The 9,102-nt window shown below is 43.5% G+C and overlaps 1 non-coding gene across 6 annotated transcripts; it reads right to left on the minus strand.

The window, feature by feature from the left end:
- Positions 1-1,162: 1,162 nt before the first annotated feature.
- On the minus strand, positions 1,163-7,451 carry LOC109780149 (uncharacterized). Of its 6 annotated transcripts, none has more exons than XR_005754488.3 (7): positions 6,138-6,541; positions 5,699-6,065; positions 5,131-5,381; positions 3,942-4,070; positions 3,668-3,749; positions 1,859-3,335; positions 1,163-1,452 (listed from the first exon to the last, which is right to left on the minus strand). It is a non-coding gene; the product is annotated as an uncharacterized protein (transcript). The 6 variants fall into 6 exon arrangements; XR_012182098.1 differs by having other exon boundaries at positions 1,859-3,363; XR_006662705.2 differs by having other exon boundaries at positions 1,163-3,363; positions 4,207-5,381; positions 6,138-7,451.
- Positions 7,452-9,102: the final 1,651 nt, after the last annotated feature.

Here is a 9,102-nt window from a genome sequence, read left to right on the forward strand (position 1 = left end):
TTGACATGGCATAATGAGAGGCTTGTATGACAAGTGGTAGGAGCGCGACATAACGATAGAACAAACAACTAGCAAGCAAAGATAAAAGTGATATCGGGGGTAATTATCATCTTGCCTGAAATCTCACAAAGAAGAAGAACGAGTCCATGAAGAAGACAAACGGACGTAGTCGAACGAATCCTCACAACTCCAGAACAAAACCAAAGCTAATGAGACAATCAAACCGGAAAGAAGCAAACAACAAAGTAAACAACCATCACATAAGCATGGCACGATGCAAAATCAAGTATGATGCATGTCCGGTTTAATGAGGCATGGCATGGCAAAGTGCACAAACGATACTACAAATTAAGTGAAGCTCAATATGCAATATTGATGAAACACCACATTTGAGTTATTTAATTCGCTCTCGTTTAGGTACACAACAATATTAAATGTTATTAAACATGGCAAGAGGTAAAGCATAAGTAAACTAACTATTTAGGCAAGTTTAAATGAGGCCGGAAACAAGAAACAACAATTCCAAAAAATCCGCATGTCCATATTTCGAATTTGGTACTGTTCTGCCCTAAAACATATTTTAATGTTGTTAAACAGTAAAACAAAGTGCACCATGTTAATCTATGCATTATTCCACCCCATTTACATATAAAGTTTATTAAATTCGAAGCTATGGTTAATTAGTTATGAAATAAATCATTTTAACATGACATTTACACAAATTAATGCAAACAACAAGTTAAACATTTTTAACATAGATGAAAGTTGGAAAAATATGAAACTAGATGAAATTCTAAGCACTTTACATATATAAATCATAGTACATATGCCCGTGCGTTGCAACGGGCTTCTCATCTTCTCTGTTGTAACGTCCCCAAAGGGCGCAGCGGCCTCGATGAGCGCATGAACCCTCACTCCTACCGCTCTACCCAACAATTCGGCATAGGGGAATGCAACATCCAAACGATGCCACTCGGTGACGAGGAGACCGTGTCCTCCTATGACTCTGACCTCCATCAATCATAACAACCACCTGATGCTGCGGCATGGCATCATCTAAACAGTGCCAACCAAAATTATCTTTTTCGTATACAATATCCTTCACAAAGTAGAAAGAACTGCTGGATAGTGATCTTGTAAAGCTTGATAAATACAACTAATATATGAGTAACACCAAAAGATGAACATTATTAGAAGTAAGGCAGAATATAGCAACAAAAGGATTAAAAAAATATGACAATATACTGTTGTCTAAGCTGAATGAATAACCATCAATTTTACAAATATACACCCAACCTTGAGCATTGTATCAAAAAATAATTCATAGTGTTTCAATAAAGGAATTTTTTCCACTGATAATATGCACCTATAACTTGATTGGTTCTCATCATAAAACATGTTCCTCTGTTAGCATGCCGACATGAATCTCTGTTAGCATGCTTGCATGAATCCCTGTTAGCATGCACAAATCACTGAATTGGGTTGGAAACTTTAATTTTTCTAAAGAACCTAACATGACTTCTAGGAAATCTTCTTAATTAAGCTACAATCTACCATTACCAAATTAGGATTCTTGATGAACTATTAGACTGAAGCGAGTTAGCTGCTTTGTTTCAACGAAAAAATATATGATGGTGTTTTGCTAAAGGAGTATATGACAGACAAGCTATTATCTGAACCGAAGAGGGTAAAATTGAAAATCTCCTATAACTCAATTCTAAATCCCATCATAATTTTTAGTTACTTATCTAAGCATAACTAATATTACTACTTATTTATTACCTTGTTCTCTCATGGAAAAAAGAGGCTGTTGCTAACCTAGAACAAATAACCGCAGATTGTAAAAGGCAGAACTTACCCTGCCCTCATATTCTATCTGCAGGCACAGAACACAAAATATCTTGTGAATTACATGCCACATGTATTGTAAAGAAGCCTCATTTAAGTTGAATATGTGAGTCGTGCGGCTTCTCAGCCCCCGCCAGATCTGAAATGTAGATGCATATACATAGAAATCATGCACAGATAGGTGTATGGCAGGGCACATGTTACCATGTTCATACTGGCCATGGTCCAATTATATTCACCAGATCTTTTAGCACATTGGCCAAATAGTGCAATATAACAATTCAATTTGCAAGTATACTGAAGCAAAGCATCGCGAGGCTTTCAATAAACCAATAAAAGAAAGTCTGCATTTTTACACCCTAGTGACAACCTGGGTCTTCACAACACAGAAGAAGCCCAACTTTATCTGCTTTACTGCTATAGAGAAAAGTAAGAACATGAGGTGCCGCTTCAACTGGCTTATCAACATGATGAATGTGACCATATGTTACACAGATGAATTCCTATTCCTCGTGCTCTCACTTGCATTTTTCATTGAGTTGAAGTTTCATTATCATGCCCAGTGACTATAAAAAAATATGTTCGAAGAAAATATTCATGTTTCAATCGAAAAAGTAGAATAGATAAAATTACCCAGAAACCTGTTGTATCATGGCAGACCCCTTGTTTTTAAAATAAAATGTACGCTAGTCTGTAGAGATAGTTACTTAAAACAGAAATATAAGATGAATTAGCATGTCATTATCAGAAAGTAAAAGAAAAGGCCATTTTTATAATCGGTTTAACATTACATCAGTGACAGCTATAAACAACTCATTGAGATTAATGGTTAAGAAATAAAGAAATGATGGAATTTGTTTTAAGAATAATACCCTAGAATACAACTTTGGTTCAAAACTGCCGCAGTTGTGAAAGCACTTACCAGCTCTTGTCGCAATTTCTCATTATAGTGAGACATTTTCTCCTTTGTTAGCTTGAAGATGAAGGAGGTTACTTAGAAGGAATAATTACCGACAGCAATGCATTTTTATCAGAACATAAAACTCAAAAATCATTTGAGATACAAACAGGCAACTAAGAAACCAGCTTTTTGTGTCCGAGAACTTTGACGAAGGCAAAACATACGTATTGTATCAAATATGTACCATCATGGCCTCATGATTTTGCTCACATATGTGCTACAATTCACTCTATACAGTTCGAGCAGTGAAAAGTTTTGAAGAAATGGGTAGGCCATGTAAATTGACCCGAACCCCCAGTTCATAGGCCCACAACACTCGAGCATGAATCAGAGAAATTGCATACAGAAATCGCCACCATAATCATGGAGCACGAATTCATCCAATGCAACTTCTCATAGAGCCAATCATTTAGACAGACAAACACAATATTGGGGTAGAAAACAAGTGATTGCTTACTGCCGGTTGGGGACGCCTTGGACGGGGGATGCTCGAGGTTTTGAAGGTCTGGAATGGAGGCGTTGTTAGCTGTTGAGGCAGATGGCAGCCTATTAGCCTGGAGTTAATAATCCAAAAATTATTGTTTTAGCTCTCCCAAAACTTGTTCACATATGATGAAAAAACCATGATTTAGCAGACTGGGAGGAGCAGCATGTGGTAAAATTTCCTCCACTAATATCATTAGTGTAGGAACTCCAAATGTTAAAAAGAATCATGTCATCCTAAATGACTTGTTGATCTATCAGAAAAAGAACCTGAGATAGGACATTATCATGGAACCTAGGAAAAGAAAATTTGAATCTTACTCTTTCAGTTACGAATTTTAACAAACATGTGATTGGCAGGTGTAATGAACAAACCTGGAACTTCCATATCACTTTAATCCCCACATGAAAATGATTACGCATGTGGACGGCCTTGGGTACACCAGATGTGTCACATCTAAAAAACAAAAAACAAAAAATATACTGTAAATTCCATCAGAATTTGGTTACCCAAGAAAGAAGCTCGCAACTATGTTCATTTTAGAAGAAAAAAAGATTAAGAACATCCAAATGTCCATCTAGATTTTAGGACGATGACAACTGCTGCACTGGATTAGTACAGAGGAAGCACGCGAGGACGTGATCGTACTGGCTGGCAAGACGTGGGCTGTAGATGAGGATCTCCTCTTGCACGATACATACTCATCTTACTGTTGGGTCGATGGTTCAGCACCGTGCCGACGACCGCATCTCCTCCTCTTTCTCCCCATTCTCCAGGCTAATATAATTAATCAGAATGTACAAAACATCAGCAGTATATAAATGAATGCTTTGACATAATATTAGTTCCAAATGAAAATCCAAAGAAACAAAAATCAGAATTACTCAGCATGTAAGTGGCAGCGGCGTCCAACCTGCAAACGCCGCCCGCCAAAAAAGCCTCAAATGGCATATGTGGACATCCCTTAATTTTAAGTGGCATATTGTGGAGAAGCCACCAAAGCCAGCGGTGCCAACGGCTGCCGTTAAATTTGTGGCTTGCTTATGTACCAATGAGCTAGCAAATGAACGACTCAAAATAACAGCGTACATGACATTATCAGCATGACATAACAGAGTATAGATGTTATCATCATGCCATAAATTGTTGTGACCTCTAGCTTGTCATTGCAGATGTGATAGAGCTCTCGCTGGGTGTCCTGGAGGACGGGCTTGATGAGTGCCGACGGCGCCGACAACACGACATGAGGCTAACAGAGTAGGCTGCTGCCTTCAGGCTGTGGATTGAGCTCGAAGACACATGTCTTGGAGCTTGGGAGTACGCAGGGGCTGACTTCTTCTCACCAGGGCATGCGGCGACATCGCTGGCTAGGAGATGGAGCATGTAGCAGCTCGAACAGTGCACCATTGTCAACTTACATCCCTAAGAATTACCTCCGGTCTCTTTGGTCGATTGACCGAACAGTTGGCGTGCAGGTGGCCGCCGGATCTCGAGAAGGCAATGGATGTCGCAGCTGGAGTCTCCAATGGCATACTGGAGGGCCAGAGGTGGCGCGGGGGTTGGGTCTGGTCCGGGAGGAGCGCCGCCGGAGATCGGGGTGGAACATGAGGTCACCTCGACGTCGCGGCCTCCGCTTCCCCACGGCCACTTCCAAGAGGAGGCGGAGGCGAACTGGCCCGTGGCGGGGGTGGGGAGCCTTCCGACGTGGGCAGGCTGGGCAGGTGGCTCCGCATGACGGCGCCCGGCGAGCGGATGCTGAATCGGCGGCGGCGCTGGATGGACGGGGGCAGGGGCAGATTGAGGTGAAGTAGGAAAAGAGGGAGAATAAATGGATTACCTAGTGGTGAAGCCCTCGTTCGTACGCCACCCGTGGCCTGGTTGGTGTCGCCCGGCTCCGGCCCCCTGCGTCTCCAGCGTCCGTCTGCCGTCGCCCGACTCCGGCGAGCTCCAATATACTCCCTCTGTTCGAAATTACTCGTCGCAGAAATGGACGTATCTACACGTATTTTAGTTCTAGATACATTCATTTCCAAGACAAGTAATTCCGAACGGAGGGAGTAGATGTTAAAGCTTCTGTTGTGACGCCCCCTTGCAAATTAGTGCCACCTTGTTTATATTACGATTTTGTCCATACAAATTGTAAAAGCGTATTATGACATAAGAAAAAGCGTATTGTGACAGTGAACCCGACGAAGTCAATCCGTGCTTTATTATTAGCGAGAGATTTTAAACCGATGCACGGTTTGTGAGATATGATATGCATGAAGAACAGGGGTTTTTCTGTAAAACCGTAAATCCTCGGCTAAATAGCTAAACTTGCCATAGGAAAAAAAACACATGCGGGCTGAATTTGCAGCCTGGCCCAACAGCGGAAAAAAAAGGAAGGCGCACGGGGGTGACCTCACCATGATCTCTTGGCCCAGTCGGTGAAGGAGGTAGGCCGGTTGAGGAGGAAGCGGTGCTGGGCTGGGCCTTGGCGGAAGCAGGCTGGCTGCAGCACTGCGTGCACGCGGGTGCGGTCGACCTGGCCAACGCGCTCGAGGCAGCAAGCGCTGCTCGACCTGAAGCTGGGGACGAAGGGAAGCAGGGGCGCGGGACTGCGATGCCGCTGGTGTCTGGACGGGCCTGGGTGCACGAAGGAGGTTCTGGACGGCCGGAACGGCGAGGGGCGGCGGACCTCTGGATCTGGCCAACGCGAGCATGGACGGCCACGCGACGAGAGATGCTGCTAGAGCTTCGAGGTCTAGGTGGTTCGGACGTCCATGGGGTCTCCTGTTACAGAGAACAAGAAAGAGATGAGAGGTAGAGGAGAGAAAGAAAACGAGAGGCGCGGGGGAAAAGGACCTGGAGGTCGCCAGCGTCGGGGTTGGTCGGAGCTCCTGCGAGGTGCGGCGGCCTCCTGGCAAGGGAGCTCGAGCGCTCGGGGCCTTGGGCGCGGTCGAGACGAAGCAGAGGCTGAGCGCTGGCCTTGGCGCGGGCTTCAGCAGGGACGCAGGGGAAGCAGAGGCCATGGCTACCTTGGTCGAGGTTGCCGGCAGGGTTGGTGGTGAGGGAGGAGCTCCTGGACAGTGGCTCGGGCATGAGGCGAGGGCGGGACACCCCGAATCGAGGCCCCCGACTGGATCGGGCGGTGGCTGGCTGGGTGTGCAAGACGAGGAGGTAGGTGGTTGGATGGATCGGGAGGATCCCGATGTAGATGGTGAGTGGGTGGCAGCGGCGGAGAAGAGATGGATGGGAAAAGGGGAGGAATTTTAGGGTTTGGTCTAAAAATGGACTAGGGGTCTATATATAGGAAAGTGAAGATGATTTGGATCCTCCAATCGTGATCGGGCGGTCCGGAATAAATGAGTTAGGGAGTCCAATGAAGAAACCGACGATGTTTTAAGGATGTTTGGGGATGATCCGGACCCATCGGTAACGACAACCCAGATCGGGTTCGGGGGAGTTTCGGACGCGGGCGAGGGGTCGATGCACTGAGCAAAGAGGGGTTAGGTGGTTTGACAAGAGGGAATCGAAAACCCGGTTGGACTCGGATCGGTCAATGAAGGCAGGGGAAACGACAACTACGAGCGGATGCAAGTTTTATGAAAACATGCAGATGCAATGCGCATGATGCTATGATGAAATGCAACAAACAAAATAAATCACACGGCGAAACTCGGAATAGCTGGAAGTCTTCTGGAGCGTCAGTCTCGGGGCGTCACAACTCTCCCACACTAACACAGGATCTCGACCTGAGATCCTAGGGATGGCACCGAAGAGAAGCGGAAAAGAAAGAGGTAAAACAAAGTTGCTTCTTTGACAAATGAGTGAAACCAAAGAGCGTTGAGAGGTTGAACAACTTGAAAGAAGGAATACAACGGAGAAGAACAAGATTGCAAACACCCCGTTAAGAAAAGGAGCAAGCAATACAACAAGAACCAATAGCTCAAGGGACAAAATAGATTTTGAAACCACTCCGGTTAAAACTTAATAGACAAAGAGTAAAAGCGAAAGAATTTGGGCAGAACTCCGGTTGAAAATGGAAGGAAATTGATAAGATGGAAAGTGCTTGAAAATAGGACGCAACACTCCGGTTAAATGGGTAAGCAAGAAGAGAACATGATCTTGACAAAGCGATATGATGGGTGAAGAGAGCAACACCACAATGCCTCCGGAACAAAAGAGTGGAATGAAAAGAACGGAGAAGAGAACAACAACTTCTACCACAGACGAATTTGAAAAACATCCTTACGGAGAAGGGTTGAACGGAGTTGTTGGAAAATCAACAACGAAAGCACAAGCTTGTTGTGGGCTTATGGAAAACATTGATTTGATTGAGAGCACCAAAGAGATGGAAAGCTTCTTTCGCCGAGAGGATAGGAGAAAACTTCGATCATTGATAAGCACCACAAATAGCAACATTCCTTCGGGAAGTCTTTTTGGTGAAATCTATACCAAGATAACTCCAATGAAGAGATTGATGGGTTTAAATATCTCATTCTTAATAACTTGTGAATCATGAAACACGAAATGAAATTGTAAAGAATGACATAACACCACCTCAAAAGATAAGGTAGAGAGAATTGCACTTCAGAATGCACGATGAAGAATGCTTGAACTCCTCCAACAAGAACCTTGAAGAACACTTTGAGAATGAATTAAATCCTTGATGAACCACCATATATAGCCTCCATGAAGAACTCCGGTAAAAAGAGAATGATAGAAAGAAAAGAGAAGTTGAAAGAACAAGGTGAAGCCATGCAATGATTTAGATGGAGCTTCGTGATGAGACATCCAAGAAAACTTGGAACTCTGGGAAAGAAAGGTGAGCAACTTGAATCGAGAATTGATACCACGAATGAACTCCAGAAAGAATCGAATCAACTCGAGGAAACAAGAATAAGATTTATTGTATGCTTATCCTTCATCAACTTAAGTTGATGACAAGCAACGGATTTGGCATACTGCTTATTCTCGTTGAGAAGGATTAGGGAGAGATATAGCGCAAACTTGAGAAAAGGTCTTCAGCGAACCACCGGCACGATTTGGGAAAAACGAATGAGTTAATATGAAAACAAAGGAAGAGGAATCTTGAACGAACCACCATAATAATTGAAGACGATTAAAGAAAAGTGATTGAATCACCGGGAAGAATTTAGAAAACGAACGAAGATACTTGAGGGAATTTAGATATATGAGAACGAAGAGATCACGACCTGACTAGAGAATACTTGAGCGATGCACCGGTAAGATTTGGAGAACGAGAGCTGAAAGCTGAGAATGAATAACTCTGAGATGATGGGCTCCGGAGAATCAAACTGAAAAGACTCCTGAATTGCTCCGGATGGGTGAAAAGAATTCTCACAATAAAAAAAATTATGAGAGGATGGCATAAAGCTAGAACCATGCATCTTCAAGAGAACGGGCAAGATTTGAGAGCAACTCTTGTTTGGTCTTCAAATGCTGAGAATGACGACGAGAACCACCAAAATTATTTGAGACACTCCGGAGAAATGAAGAACAGACAGGTTGAGCCAAAGATGAAAAGAATTTGAAAGCGATCTTGGACTAGGCATATTATTGATGATAATTCATTATTACGTCAAACTTTGAAAAAGATTTTGAGAATAACTCCGGGAAAATTTAGAAGAGTCAGGTAAGATCCTGGGAAAAGACCTGTGGGTTAGGGCCCGCTCAAAATAAACACCATTGAAATTTTTTTAAGGAGAGATTGCACCGGTTGAATTAAATGGCTTGAATGAGATAGCCACCTAGAAATAGCTTGGACGGATTAAGAATGGAAATACGCATCCTCTGAGACATCTTC

The sequence above is a fragment of the Aegilops tauschii genome, chromosome 4, assembly GCF_002575655.3.
Source record: "Aegilops tauschii subsp. strangulata cultivar AL8/78 chromosome 4, Aet v6.0, whole genome shotgun sequence".
NCBI lineage: Eukaryota > Viridiplantae > Streptophyta > Magnoliopsida > Poales > Poaceae > Aegilops > Aegilops tauschii.